Source organism: Eleutherodactylus coqui, chromosome 11 (assembly GCF_035609145.1).
Source record: "Eleutherodactylus coqui strain aEleCoq1 chromosome 11, aEleCoq1.hap1, whole genome shotgun sequence".
Lineage (NCBI taxonomy): Eukaryota > Metazoa > Chordata > Amphibia > Anura > Eleutherodactylidae > Eleutherodactylus > Eleutherodactylus coqui.
The window spans coordinates 110,936,473-110,952,731 of record NC_089847.1 but is presented as its reverse complement, the minus strand read 5'-3'; the positions used below and the strand labels follow the sequence as shown (position 1 = coordinate 110,952,731).

At 44.0% G+C, this 16,259-nt stretch overlaps 1 protein-coding gene across 1 annotated transcript in view; it reads right to left on the bottom strand.

Moving 5' to 3' along the window:
* The window catches only part of ELP4 (elongator acetyltransferase complex subunit 4), a 291,372-nt gene that overhangs the window by 75,946 nt on the left and 199,167 nt on the right, over window positions 1-16,259 (bottom strand). The window lies entirely within an intron of this gene.

The window sequence follows — 16,259 nt, the reverse complement described above, 5'->3', positions numbered from 1 at the left end:
CGGATCCGGACGGCTTCCATAGGCTTCAATAGAAGCCTGCGGGAGCCGTCCCCGCGGGAGACCCGCACCTAAATGGAGCATGTCCATTTTTTTTCATGCTCCAGAAATTTTTTAATTCACTTTTATTGACCATCCGCGGGTATTTATCTACCCGCAGGTGGTCAATGCATTTCTATGGGGCGCGGATCCACGTGCGGGTGATCCGGTGCGGATTTTAATTCTTCTTTTCCCCGTGGACATGAGGCCTAAAACCTTGATTTCCCTTTACTCCAAGATACCAAAGACAATGTGGACAATGGCATTAACCACTGACCAGGGTTATAATGCCTTAGCCAGGTCAATGTTGGGCACCAACAGGACAAAAGCACCTTTGGAGATGGCCATATTCTTCCATCAACAATGCTATCGTCTGCTACAAAAAAGTGTCATAGTGGCAATAGATCGACCTGCTTTCATATGGAGTTACCCTGCCAATGCAAAGTCATTGAGCTGCGGAAACTGCACTTTGTGTCGCCTTGTACTGCCCAACTTAATACTAATGGATGTGGTGGAATGAGTTGTCAATGGGCTAATTCTTGAGAGGGGTCTACATCACCAAGTGCAGGAGAGGTGATAATAGACACTATGTAAGCCCTGACTCAAGCTGATAGACCTAGTATTAAGTATAATGCACATAAGCCTCCGGATTGTTCAACATATTACAAGAATAGAGACTGTAATCCTCAATCAGCCCAAATTATTTCAATACAAATATAAAGGTCAAAGCCAACCCTTTTCTACTAATATTGATAGAACATGCTGATTACAATATCTCTTAAGCACACAAAAGTAATAAAAAGTCATTTTAAAAGAATTTGTGATTGACAAAGACAAGTCGTCTCATGTAATTTTACCTCCGTTCGTAATATTTCAAAGGTCTAGTAACAAATGAATAGACTAGACGGCACCCTGCATAATACAATGACTGGTAAATGTTCGAAAGATAATGAGTCTCCCAACATGATAGAACTTACTGTTGTATGTGCGTCCAGAGCGGCACACGCACATTTCACCAGATGCATTGAAGTAAGTGACCCCGGTTCAAATCCATTCTTTACCTGTCTGCTTAAATTATAGGTTATAACTTCAAAAATATTAAAACTTTACATATACCTGACCCCTATTTCATGGCATACTATCTTCACTAGACCTCAATCAGACTCTTTATTGTAAAAGATTAGAAAGTCAATTATGCTGTAAATCACAGGTGTATAAATGGCTATTATTGGGTACTTTGATGTAACTTCGAAATATGGTCTATATTATGACTAGAGATGAGCGAGTACGCTCGGATATTTCAGTCACTCGAGCGAGCCTAGCTCTTCTTGAGTAATTGCATTCTTGTCCGAGCGTGCTCGGGGGATAGCGGGGGAGAGAGTGAGAGATCTCTCTCTCCCCCTCGCTACCCCCCGCCGCCCCTCTGAGCACGCTCGGAGAAGAAGGCAGTTACTTGAGAAGAGCGAGGCTCGCTCAAGTGACTGACTTATCCGAGCGTGCTCGCTCATCTCTAGTTAAGACTTAATCTCCGAATGCTGTTCTTGGGGGCTCCCATTTCAGAACAGGCAATGTTTGTATTTATGGGGCTTTCTATAGACAAACTGTATATATACACTATTCTAACAATAGTATTTGGGCACCTCTATCATTTTAATGGATTGTGTCTTATTAGCACGTCGTTAAACATACTACATAAGATGCAGACCTTTGGAGGTGTCGGACAACATTTGGGACGGGAACTGTATGCTACTGGATATATGGGTTTTGTTGCTGCACACAAGCCGTCCATCACAAAGCGCAATGCGTTGACTGGTCTGCAATGGTATGAGGAGCATCATCACTGGACAGTTCAACAATGGGAGAACGGTCTACGGAGTGACGATTCACGCTACTCCATCTGCAGGTCAGGAAATATCAATAGTGTCCACGAGAGAACTCAACGAACGTTTGCAGGATGACTGGAGAGAAATACCAGCTGAAATGTATTAGACTTTAGTAGTATATATACCATGGAGCGTATCGGATGTCATTAAGGTTTAAGGAGCAACGCTAAGTATTAACATAGGTAAATACTAATTTTGATTCTTGCTCAGGTGCCCAATTACTTTTAGTAGGATAGTGTACTGAAAGGTGGTCAGGCATGAAGTATAACAATGTATCCTAAAAATGAAAGGATGGCACACATGCATGACCGATCCATTCATGCGGAGAACTTCAGGTCACCCATTCGCGGTATCACTGGGGGTCCCCCAGCGATCACAAAGTTATCCCCTTGAGAAGTTCACACAAGCCTTTTAATAGAGATGGCAGATATGCCCCATGCTTCAAGTTGCATGCACCCAAATTTGGATGTATACAACAGTATCCATTAGAACATTGACAGCCTTAAGATTTTCCACAAATTTATGACAGCTTTGAGCCATTTGTTAGAATAAGCAGGGCTGAGATCAATGTAGAACGTGATCTTCAGTATAGGAGAAAGGTGCACATTAGATATGGATATGTTTAGAGCCCCCAATATCTCTTGTTTCTTGAATTTGTGCAGTTTCTGCCTATTACTAGGCTCTTCATCAGCAATAATCACAATGAAAACTCCCAGCTAACATACAGCAAAAAGGAATTCTGTCTATTTAAACAAATTAGTGGTAAGGTTGAAGTGCTCCCTTTCAGGGGCCTGTGGCCTAGATGCACTAACACTGAATGGCTACTTAGAGGCAACTGCTTTTGCATGACTGGAGTTTCTCAGTATGCAAATCAGACTAACGACCCCAGAGTACAGCATGAAATCAAGGGAGTAAAGCCCCATTTAGACAGGATGAACGTCGGGCGAACAATGCCCGACACTCATCCCCGCATACCCTCGCTCCCGTGCTGTTGCACAGAAGTATCGTTGGCTCACAGCAGGGCGGCTGGAGAAGATTTCTCCCATCGCTCTCCCCCGCCCCTCTCCATTGATTTAACATAGCGGCCGTTCAGTACTGAACGGCTGCTATTCACACTGAAAGCTCATCGTGATTCTTCATGGTATAGATTCCACTAGCTTATTGAAATCTTTTGTATGTACATTAGACACAGGGTATGTCATAACTCGTCACTCCTTAGCACGGATGGGATACAACAGCTGATGATCAGTATAAGTACTATTGCTGTCGAAGAGGAACAGAAAGACAAGACTCAAGTGGGCAAAAGAACCCCAAAATTGTCTCAATAAGCAGAGCGAAAACATTTTCTGTTGCACCATCTTGATGGGAGGGTCAGAATTTGGTACAAGCAGTATGAATTGATAGACCTTCCTGTCAGGTATCAACAGCTCAGGCTGCTGGAGGTGAAGTCAAGGATGGGGAATGCTCTCTTGACATACCCCGTGTCTAATGTACATGCAAAAGATTTTGCATACCTAGTGGAATCTATACCATGAAGAATTGCTGCAGTACTAAAGACCAGAGGAGGTCCAACGCACCCCTAGATGGATGTCTCTATCGGGTGGTCATTCTATATAGGTCTATGTTTTAAACTAATCTGTTTCACGACATATGCATATCAAAAAGTCAAGCTCCAACCTTGGTAGGTTCTATCCACACTTCCAACAAAGCAATACATCATTATTTCTTCTTAACCCTTTCCAATCCACTGTTTGATGTCTAAAGACATTATGATTTAAGACTGTACAGCTCAGATGCTGGAAGACACCTGTCGGGGTTCTCTTACTGTATATTGCCAGCCTCTCTGCTGTCGGAGCCTATCCAACGTGTCACCTCATGCAGTACTGGCTTTAGCCAGCATATAGCGCCATTGTATAACAGCAGAAAAAGAGTAAGCCCCCTAGGAAAACCAGGATCGAAATTGGATTGGAAAGGGTTAAATGAATTGTTCGGGCTTAGAAAAAAGTATTTGCTTTCTAGCAAAGACAGTTCAGTTCAGAAACTTCCATATGAATGGAGCCAAGCCACACTACCAGACCAACTGACTTATTGGCCCCAAAGTTGACTCTTTTTCTAGTCTACTACAAAAGCTTTCATTTTTCCAGTTGTTACTAGACAGGAACTTTACCGATTACAATATCCATTAAAGGGCATCTCTACGGTTCTAGATCTTGCTTTATGAAGGCTTCTCACTACAGCCGTATGCTTGTCGGTCTCTGTAGCGCAGTAGACAGTGACTTACATTAATGATTTCACTTCTGTTTTTCCAATCTGCCATGTCTCATGTCCTAGATTCTATTGTATTAGAAGGCTCTTCTCTCCGGGTCTGCCTATAAGCTCAATTCAGTTATTTTGAGATAAAAGCCTGAGATAATTTTCTCCTATGCAGTAAAACTGGCCCTGAGCACATTTCTGCTCTAGTATTCTGTCTGTTGATGCCATATGAAACTGTCTGAAATATTCTTCTTTAAAAATCACATTCTTCTCTGATTAGTTGCCATATGCAAAGCATGGAACCAGGTCTAGACTATGTGTGGTGATTGGTAGAACTACTTCTAATTCTCCGGCTGTGGTCACAGAAGGCTGAGGACTTTCACGGTATTGTTGTCACAGAAGGTGAAAAATTTACGCATGCGATTAAATAGTTTATGTATAAAACACAGAAACTCCCAAAGCAAAAATCTGTAACAGGGCTCCTCACCTAGCATGTACCACTTTATAATACAGGCTGATGGAAAAGTCAGGGCCTCGTGAAGTATCTTCTGAACGAAGAGATACAAGTAGGAAACTTTGGAGAATACTTAGATGGGTGGGTGGGAAAACTTTTGTTACTATCGTGGTACCAGTTGACTTGTCTTGGTGGCAGCCATCTTGGATTCAGCCCAAGAAACTTCAATTAAAAGGAGGTCATGAGATACATGATTTAATTCCTTCAACGAAACAGGACGTCTTGTGCATTCAGGATTTGTATGGAGGGTAATTGGAAGAAGGTCCCGCTCCATACAGTGCAGGTGGCCTCTGTTTCTTACAGCCAACACCCACCCATCAGTAATAGTCATGGTCAGCATGAACTCTGGTAGTGGTTGTTAAGTCCTTAAATGTCACTGTCAGCTCTAATTGTGGTACTTAAATTCCCCAATGAAAGTTCGGGGATCCTGAACTGCCCCCCCACAATGCAATCACAAAGTGCTGTTCAGTTGCCAAGGCCTTCTGAAGGCCAGCAATACTGCCATGGCTGATTGCCTATCAAGCCATGCCTGTGGCATGGTTTAATAGAATGCCTGTCAGATTGCGGCATAATGTAATAATATGGTATAGTACATTATACTGCAGGAGCAATCAAATGATCAGTAGTTCAGTCCCATATGAGGACTAAAATTAATTTAAAAAAAGAGTTAAAAGAGACACTTTTAATCATTAGAAAAATAAAAGTTAAAAAAAAAAACAAAAAACAAAACAACAACCTTTTCCCATATTTAGAATAAAGAAAATCAAAGCAATTAAAACAAACATATTTGGTATCGCTGAGTTCATAAAAGTCCAATAATGCATTACTTTCCCACATGGTAAAAGTCATCCAAAAAAAAAATACACAACATCTTGGACAGCTGTAGAGGCACCTGTGGCTAGGATATACTTGAATTTTCTCATGGTGCCACACAAGAGGGTTATGTATAAAACGAGATACACCGGCAAAAGGCAAATAAGGTTAACATAGAGATAGGAAAAAAGTTAATAAAACTTCTTCAGATTTAATTAAAGTATTTTTAGTAACTTCTGTTGTCATGGAGAATAAAATGGGAAGGTTGGAAATTGATTCTTAAGCGTTACGAAAAGTGATTCTGGAAGACTTAGAAGACAAATATAGTAAAAAAACACAAATATTTAAAGCAACCAGGAAAAAAAAAAACCTAACACCTGATCTTCTGCCGAGTCACTGCAGTAGTGCTGGTCCACAGTCACTTGGTGGTCTGGTTGGAGCTGTTGGTCCACAGTCACTTGGTGGTCTGGTTGGAGCTGTTGGTCCACAGTCACTTGGTGGTCTGGTTGGAGCTGTGACATTCTATACTGACACATATATGCTCCAGCCAATCACTGGCCACAGCCATCATGTGTCATACTTGCTGAGATCACGGTTAGTGAGCCACTGATTGGCCAGAGAGGTGACAGAATACATACAAAGGGGTATCCTCTCTTCAATCAGCTTCCAATATGCAATGGTCAACATGACTGGCAGTGACTATAGGTGCAGTGCTATGTTTATGGGGGTCATTTATAAAATCCCTTGATAATCCGGGGAACTGGGACGCTGGTCAACACTACTGGTGGACAAGTGCCCAAACATGCAGAACCCTCCAGAAGTTTGTAAATAAATATCCCATAATTTAAACAGTAAATCAATCATTAGAAACATCTCTGGAAGTTTTTTTTTTACTGACAATGGAAACATTCTAACTAAAAAACTTAAAAACGACATAGTCATCAACTTTAAGCCCCATAACTAAGTTGTGGACCTCAAAAGGTGAGGGAATGGGAAGTCAGTGGAGGTATCTTCCATACTCATCTGGTCCCTTGTTCCAGTGCTGTGTTCCCACAAAGCCAGCATACGGCAGCAGCTTGACTGTGTGCCCACCTCCCTCGTTCCCTCAACTCTGAGCCCCATAACTTAGTTCATGGGGCTCAAACGTGATGACTGTGTATCTTTAAAAGTTGATCCCCCCCATGCCGAGAGTATGCAAGGCTGTCAAACAGACAAAGGGTGGATATTTCAGGGAGTCCAAAAAGTCAAGATACAGTATCCCCAGATTCCAAGAGTAAGTCGGAGGATTGGGCTGTTTTTGTTTTAAGTCAAGTTCAATAAGCACCTACAACCCAAAACAGCAAGATTTTCTTTTTACTATTTCTTCACAAATTTATATTTTATGGGTAGTTCTGAAAAGGTAACGTGCAAGGATCCCCCCCCCCCCCCCCAAAAAAAAATGTAGCTAAAATACAAACCTATTATCACATCACTGAAATTCTGGAAGAGGTTGCATTGCCCTAGATTAAGAAAGAAAGCCTGCAGCTTTCCAGCTGTTGTACTAACGATACTAATGTTTCAGCATATCTGATGCCAGAGTTTCATGGGCATGCTGGGATATGTAGTCCCAAGCAGCAGAACACCAGATTGTCTAAGGCTTTTTAGAAAAATAGAATGAATCAGAAAAATATATCCAGTGGGATACAACAGGGAATAATTAGTTAAAAAGCAAAACCCTTAATTAAATATTTTAGCATAATTTGAGTCACCTGTACAAATATTTGAAGTTGAGGTCGAGCGGAAATCATCTTTTCACACTCAAAAATATATGGTTAAAAAGAGAATCTGCTAGTAGGAAAAAACAATTCACTTATCAAACTCCTGTTTGAGGAGGCGCTAGAAAACATGTTCGTATGTCAATTTAGGGTCTCTTTCAGCTAACTGGCTGGATGGAAATGCATGGTCATATCCAAAGTACCATACAACCTAAAGCGCTGTAGACATGGCCGTAAGACCATAGATGGTCCTGCTCAGGTCAAGCAGTGGAAAATATACCTGTAACATGCCCTAAGTTAAAGGGGTCTGTCCTGGTGACACAAACATGACCAGCCATTGGCCTGTTTTGCTCAGTTAAAGGGGTATTCCCATCATTTCAAGTTATTGCTAGCTAACATTGCAGGTTGGGTCTGATCTCTCCAATCTAAAGATTGAAGGAATGGAAGTCCCTTCGACATTTGTCATGTACTGCAGTGCCACTGGCCATCCGCTGTGCAAAGTACTGCAACATTTAGTAGTTCTAATCAAGTGAATGGAGCAGTGTTGTAGTTCTGTGCAGAGCGAATGGCCTGGAGCATCTCTGTGAAAGGGCAAATCAGTGAAGGAGACATATCACTTAATTGTGGCCTCTTCATTCTATGGATCAGAAGGGGCCCTGGCAGTTGCACCTCCACCTATCAGTAAACGATTGCCTATCCAGTAGAACTGCAGGGACTCGGGAGAGGGGTGTACACTCCCTTGCCAAAAGTAATTGGACCTCTGGGCAAGAAATACATTTATTTCCATATGCTAATACTTAGTGGGGCTCCTTTGGTCCTAATGACATCAGATACTTTCCGTGGCATACTTTTTACTAATATCTGATACAATTCAGCTGGTATTTCCTTCCATTAATCTTGCAAACGTTGGACAAGGTCTCTGAAGGAGGATGCATTAGTCTCTCTACAATGGTGCAAACAGCACCGTCATTTGACGGTGGAATAAAGGAAGAACGCTCTATGGAGTGACAAATCCCATTACGCCATCTTCAAATCGGATGGAAATACCTGGGTGTGGAGGACCCCTGGAGAACGCCTTTTGCCTGAGTGTGTTGTGGCAACAATTTAGTACGGTGAAGGTTCCGTTATGGTCTGGGGATGTTTTACATGGCATGGTGTTGATCTGTTGATTGTAGTGGCAAGAACCATGAACATGGCGGTGTACCTTGACATTCTAGACAATAACATGCGGCTGACAATGGGGCAACACTGTGGGAACGGTCAGCAATACATCCAGCAAGACAACGAACCTTGTCACATATCTAATGCTGTTGTAGGTTGGTTTGAGGATATGGATGTTCCACGACTAAAATGGCCAGCAGAGAGTCCTGATCTGAACCCTACTGAACATCTTTGGGACAAATTGGAAAGTTGGGTCAGGAAACTTGAACAGCGTTCATCTTCGAGAGATTTCACCAGATGTTTGCTGGATAAAAAAGGAGGTGCCAATAGAGGTGGTGAGTTCTCCTCCAATGGAGGTCTTCAAACAGAGATTGGACAGACATCTGTCTGGGATGATTTAGTGATTCCTGCATTGAGCAGGGGGGTTGGACCCAATGACCCTGGAGGTCCCTTCCAACTCTACCATTCTAAGAAGGAAGAGAAATACTAGCTGAAGTGCATCAAATGTTAGTAGAAAGTAGGTCATGGAGAGTATCCGATGTCATTAGGGTCAAAGGAGCCCCACTAAGTGTTAACATATGTAAATAAATACTACTTTTGATTTTTGCTCAGGTGTCCAATTACTTTTGGTAGGATAGTGTATAGAATCTTCTATTGTTTTCATACATGGGGAGCACAAGTAAAAAAAATAACTTGGACAATCCCTTTAAGGGGTCATTCTTGGTGACTACCTACTGAAATATGTATATATGCCCAAAACACCTACTGAAGTAGATACTACTGTTTACAAATCACTGTAAACTTTTCTATGTAAATTCGACATCTGAGGTTTTCGGCACAGGAAAAATGATATATGAAAAACAGAATTTTGGAAGTGTTAGGCTTACGAATATTTTCAGTCTTAAGTATTACGCATTCGCTCAGACATGTCCTCACTGGTTTTCACATTCATAGCCTCACAGCTGAGGCGAAAGATCATTCAGTATGCTGACCATTGCAGGAGATCATGCGACACGGGGTACGATGCCAAATGGCATATTGTGCGATTGATTACAATTTCTTTCTTCCTAAAGCAAGCAATGTGATTAATGGTAATTGTCTGCATAGACACCCAGTGAACCGATTCTTGTAAAACCACAAACCACTAAGGTACTGTTACGGTGTAACATGTTATGTCATTAATTAGTAGACATACAACTAAGTACACACCACACTTCTTGTCATTGCAGCCTCAAGAAATAGCAAGCGGGCCAAATATATTTTGTGTTACTGTATCAGTCATTTGACAACCATAGTAATTGAAGCAAGCGCGATCAAGTTACCTGAGGAACTGTCAAGGGAATGCATCTGTACTACCCCTTTTCATAATAGTCAAGCTACTTGTTTGTATTTTTAGAGGTATGGCGAAAATGCCCTAAAAGATGCAGTTTTAGTGCTTGCGGCAAAATTGCGACTTTCTAGCACCCTGATGATAATAAACAAGCCTTAATATATGTAAATTTATATATGTATATGTAGAACTGAAAGTACAGTATTCTAAAAAGGGGTAGGGTACTTTTTACATGGGCGCTTAAAGGGTTTGTCCTGCGCCGAAACGGGGTTTTTTTTTTTTCAATAGCCCCCCCGTTCGGCGCGAGACAAACCCGATGCAGGGGTTAAAAAAGAAAACGGGATAGTGCTTACCTGAATCCCCGCGCTCCGGTGACTTCTTACTTACCTGGTGAAGATGGCCACTGGGATCTTCTCCCTCGGTGGACCGCAGGTCTTCTGTGCGGTCCATTGCCGATTCCAGCCTCCTGATTGGCTGGAATCGGCACGTGACGGGGCGGAGCTACAAGGAGCCGCTCTCCGGCACGAGCGGCTCCATTCAGAAAAGAAGAAGACAGGACTGCGCAAGCGCGTCTAATCGGGCGATTAGACGCTGAAGATTAGACAGCACCATGGAGACGGGGACGCCAGCAACGGAACAGGTAAGTGAATAACTTCTGTATGGCTCATAATTAATGCACAATGTACATTACAAAGTGCATTAATATGGCCATACAGAAGTGCATACCCCCACTTGCTTTCGCGGGACAACCCCTTTAAGCAAACAGCCATCCCAGGGATTATCACTCACTGAATGAAGGCGGATCTCTTCTGGCCTCTTGCCCCCATTCAGAGTAAACAGAAAGCTGTTCACGCGGGCCGACAGCCGTTCGCGCGGGCCCACAGCCGTCGGGTTTTTAGGTGAGCTAGAAACCAAGTAACGCCAACAAGTGAGCAAGTCTCATTCACTTGTCCTAATGGCCGAGTCTCATCTACAATCACTCTTTGGAGCGATTACTCAGGCAACTGTCAGCCAGTGTCCAAGTACCTGCAGTAAAGCTCAAATCAGATTACCAGACCACAGCCGGCCAGCTCAGACTGGTCAAGTGAATTAGTGAATTATTTTGGACAGTAGACATTTACAGATCAAGTTTAGAACCCCATTAAAGGGGTTTTCCCGGCAAATACTATTTATGACCTCAGGATAAGTAATCAGCTGGGGTGCGGTGCTCAGGAAGCTAACTGATAGAGCGCTGCTGTCAGCGCCACAACACACAAGGGTACAGAGCGCTCCAACCAGTCTAGTGGCTGACATTGTAACTGCAGGTGCAGTTCCCATTGATTTTAATGGGACTGCACCTGCAATTACAAGCTCTGGCCACTACACAAGGATTGGAGCAAACTGCTTCGGTAATGTGTTGTGGTGCTGACAGTGGGCGCCCAGTCTGATGATCGGCCGAGGTCCGGAGCGGCGAACCCCAGCCAAGGAACTATTGATGGCCTATCCTGAGATCTATAGTCAACTGCATCAACTGTGTAATCTGAATGTTTTAGCAGCAAAGATCCGGGACTGATCAGGTCCGTGATGGCGAACCTATGACAAGCGTGTCAGCACTGACACACGCAGCCATAGTCGCTGACAGGCAGCCGCTCACCCCGTTAATGACGGGGGCCGTGACTCCCCTGCTTGCATTCACTAACCAGCACTACTAGCAGCGCTGATCCCGGCGCACACTGTGATGTCAGTGTGCGCCGGAATCCTCCTCCCCCCGTCCCCTGACGTCTCCTACCTGTTGGTTCCGCGAGAGCGTCCAGGGGAGGAGGGGTCCTGCAACACACTGGCGTCCCAGTGTGCACCGAAGATCATTGCTGTTGGCAGTGTGCTGGGCACAGGAGAAGCAGAGCATCCACGAGGTAAGTACGTGGGTCTCGTAGGGGGCAGTCACCGCTGGGGGCCCGCTGTAGGGGGCAGTCACCGCTGGGGGCCCGCTGTAAGGGGGCAGTCACCGCTGGGGGGGCCCGCTGTAAGGGGGCAGTGACCACTGGGGGGGCCCACTGTAATGGGGCAGTCACCGCTGGGGGGGCCCACTGTAAGGGGGCAGTCACCGCTGGGGGGGCCCACTGTAAGGGGGCAGTCACCGCTGGGGGGGCCCACTGTAAGGGGGCAGTCACCGCTGGGGGGGCCCACTGTAAGGGGGCAGTCACCACTGGGGTGCCCACTGTAAGGGGGCAGTCACCGCTGGTGGACCGCTGTAAGGGGGCAGGTAATGCTGGGGGGCCTCTGTGGGGGGCAGCTAATGCTGGGGGGCCTCTGGGGGGGGCAGGTAATGCTGGGGGCCACTGTGGGGGGCAGGTAATGCTGGGGGCCGCTGTGTGGTGCAGGTAATGCGGGGGGTCGCTGTGGGGGGCAGGTAGTGCTGGGGGCCACTGTGGGGGGCAGATACCGCTGAGGGCCGCTGTAAGGGGGCACTGTCGCTGCTGAGCGCCACTGTCGCTGCTGGGTGCCGCTGTGAGGAGCACTATCACTGCTGGTGGCTCATCATTACTGGGATAAGTGAGGGGGAGGCAGCGAGAGGCAAGGGCCTGTGCTATGGGTGTTTGGGGTTTATTAAATACAGTTATACATTATAATTATACATATTTGTTATTTAAACTATAAATATCGCAAATTTATGGATTTTTTTTCTTAAAGTGACACACCACCCGTGTTATGCTCCGTTTTTTGGTGAATTTTGACACATCAAGCTCAAAAGGTTGCCCATCACTAGATTAGGTCCTAAAAATTCTAGAAGGTGGATGTTAGTGCTGTATCTAACCCTTTTCTCACTTTCCTCCCCCACACCTGGTTATATTATGGTATTTTGTTTTCTTACTTTATATTATAATGCATATATACTTTGAGGATGTTGACACTTGTGTTGTAGTTTGATTCCATTGGGCTGTATCTTACCCACCTTGTACATGTTATCTTACTTCTTACACGGATGTCTAATAAAATCTTTTTGAACATAAAATCAATAGGAGCTGAACCTGCAGTTACGACTCCTGTGTACGGCGGTGCTGACAGCGGGTACCCAATTGGCTGATTGACCGAGTTTTCAAGTGGCAGACCCCAGCTGATCAACTATTGATGACCTATCCTGAAGACAGGTCATCAATAGTATAGTATTTTATCCGGAAAACCTCTTTAAACTTCCCTGTACATTAATACAGGGTGGTTCAAAAAGAATGGTTTCAAATTAGGCTGGTTTACTCATACATGAAATAACATACAACAAGTTTTTAATGCATCTTACAGATATTCAATGTGGGCACTATTGGTTAGAAGGCAGATGTCAAGTTGGTAGCCCAGTCATGTGCCGGCATAGCCTCTGTTATTGATTCCAGTGTAGCGCAGATGCGTCTATTGTCACCCACAGCATCCAATTCAAACATCTGTAAGGTGCAATACAAACTTGAAGAGTTCTTCTATCTTTTCATGTCATTTTAGCTGTCGTCTGTCAATCCATGTATGAAGAAAACAGTTTTGCTTTAACATCCGTGTAGCAAAGATGCTTTATTGTAGGTCGTCTAGTGTCACCAATTACGCCCACATCAAACATCTGTAAGGTGCAATACAAACTTGAAGAGTTCTTCCATCTTTTCATGTCGTTTCAGCTGTCGTAACCACAACATGTCAATCCATATATCTAGAAATCAGTTTTCCTTTAACATCGGTGTAGCAAAGATGCTTTATTGTAGATCATCTAGCGTCACCAATTACGCCCACATCAAACATCTGTAAGGTGCAATACAAACTTGAAGAGTTCTTCCATCTTTTCATGTCATTTGAGCTGTCGTCTGTCAATCCATGTATGAAGAAATCCCTTTTACTTTTTCATCATTCTTTTTGAATCACCATACATAAGCATTTCTTAAGCACCTGCCTACCATGTAAGCAAATAAGGTGAAAGACTCAAAAACATCGCAGATAACTGAGCTTGCAAAACACATAAAAAAAAAAATCAGTCTTGGCCTCGGTAAAACATTACCAAAAATGAACGTCCTTAAGTGTTACTGCCTGCAGTGATATGCTCTGACAAATCTAACAGCTCTTTCTCTGTCAGTCCTAATACACTTGTCACTCAGTATTACCCATCCTCATTACTGACAATGGGAAAGTTTATCTAGGGAACACGTATTAAATCATCCGCTCTTCACAAAGAGACCATGAAATTTCTTACAAAACATGATGCGGAAGCAAATCTGACAACAAAACCTCTTCCTGGCAGGTTTATTTCTTAATTCCTGTGCAGGGTAATAATCTGTGTATTATAAAATCATAGTGAACAATATGTTGAACACAACCAGCTACATGAATGACAGGGAAGGCTAGTAGGACGGCATGTTGCTGTGGATTTACTAAAGCCATTGGTGGAGGAGGGGAAAAGGGGGCTTTAAATCCAGTCTGAGAGGCAATATAAGGAGAGAGTGACTAATATTTTATATATTTGTGAACACGATTAAACGATTCCATTCATTCTTGTTTTATTTATTCCTACTGGATGAAAAATTGCAACTAATTACTTTGCTTAATTGATCACTAACTTTTCAGACAACTTCTGCTCATCGAACAGCCTATGTGGCTATTATCAATCTTCACATATACTTGCATTAAACATGTGTTTTGCCATTGAAAATCAAGTTTGAAGTGCCTGTCACTAGGGGTCTTCCCTTGCAGCAACTTTGCAATCCACTTACTGTTGTTGGGCATGTGGATTCTCTAGTAAGGGCAGGCTCACATGAGCGTATTTGAATTGCGTATTACTCACGCAGTGGCAATTTAAATTCATTGATTTTTGTTATCCCACTCACACTAGCATTTTTTCATGGCGTATAATATGCGAGTAAAAAAACTCAGCATGTTCTATTTACAGCGTGTTATGTGCAATAGAGCTCTATTATTCTCTATGGGTGCGTACTAAATGCTGTACATGTACAATTACATTGCGTAGTGACATGTGACCATGTCAGTGCTAAGTGACATGGTGAGAAATAGAAAAAGAGACAGGAGTCGGTGCATGACAGAGTGCATGAGATACGCTGTCATGCACAATCAATAATCGCAGCCATACGTGGCGATACCCCGGCTCACACCGCAGTAAAGCGCTGCGTTATACACATGGGGTTTTGTCATACACTCGTGCGAGCCCGGTCTAATAGAGACATGAGGATACTACTAGTTAGTACATGAACAGAGGGGCGGGCATTCAGATGCTGCCTTGCAGCCGATTGGAGCAGGGCTTTGCAAGGCAGCATAGGAAGTTTGGGGGAGGAAGTCCGTGCAGTATCGGAAGAATGGAAACTGAATTGGTAGAGCTCAAACTGGGTGCAAACAGCAGAAAAGCAATGGCCAATGAGGATTTGGGCTGTTTGTGAAAACTCAGGTAGGCTTTAAACATAAAGGGGTTGTTCCACTTCTAGCTATTGATGGCCTATCTCAACAGCAGATCAGTGAAGGTCCACAACCCAGGCCTCCGGCAATCAGCTGTTCCCAGAGCTAGTGTCTTATTGTACGGAGCGGTTTTGCTGTGGGAAGCAGAAAGCTCCATACATTGTGCAGTAGCCAGGGTAGGTACTGCAGACTTCAATGAAACTCACCTTGCAATATCAACCTGGCCACTGCACAATGCATGGAGCAGTCTTCTTCCGACAGCTTTCACTTAGACACCTACTGATCGCCAGTGAACCCCTATTCATCTGAAGATAGGCCATCAATAGGCAGAAGTGGGACACTTGACTACTGGAGCTTCTGGTAGTCCGCTGTTCTGGCCAGAAGAAGCTTTCAACAGGCTCAAACCTTTTCTGCATCAGGATGGTTGGTCAGTAGCCAAAAAGCGCAAGATCCCTTCTTTGCAAAATTTTATTCCGTTCTGACTAATAAGAAGGGTTAAAAGCGGTAATTTACCTATCCTGAACAGTTACCCAACAGATCCTTCTTTGAGGAAGATTCTTTGTTCATTACAAGGCTGATGGAGCTTCTGGTAGTTAAATTGATTCTATCATCAGAATTTCCATTACTAAGGTACCACCATAGCGCTACCTGCCACATGTAACAGATCCTGGACTTAGGTCCAGAATATTTGTTTAAATAGCAACTTTTATATTCTCCCATGCTGTCTGGAAGTTGACCTGCCTAAGTCAGGCCCCATGAGTCCTAAATCACAGCTTCCAGTAATTCCGCACACCACCTCTACAGCTAGGCCGATTCCCCATGTCTCTAACGTCAGCTGAATTTGGGGTGAAATTCCGCCCTTACACTGTACAGCACTCTGCCCCACACCTCGATTTCAGTGGCGCATGTCCAATTCTGGCTGGTGTAGAGGGCCGCGGTATTTCACTGCAGCTTATACTGCCACTAATGGCAAGGGGAGGCGACAGAGTGGTGGAGGGAGCATGACTCGGGGCTCCTCATATAGCCCGCCGCTATTACTCCAGTGGAATCGCAACAGAGATTCTGAACAAAGCCTAAGGTCGGACTCACAGGGTCATAAGCGT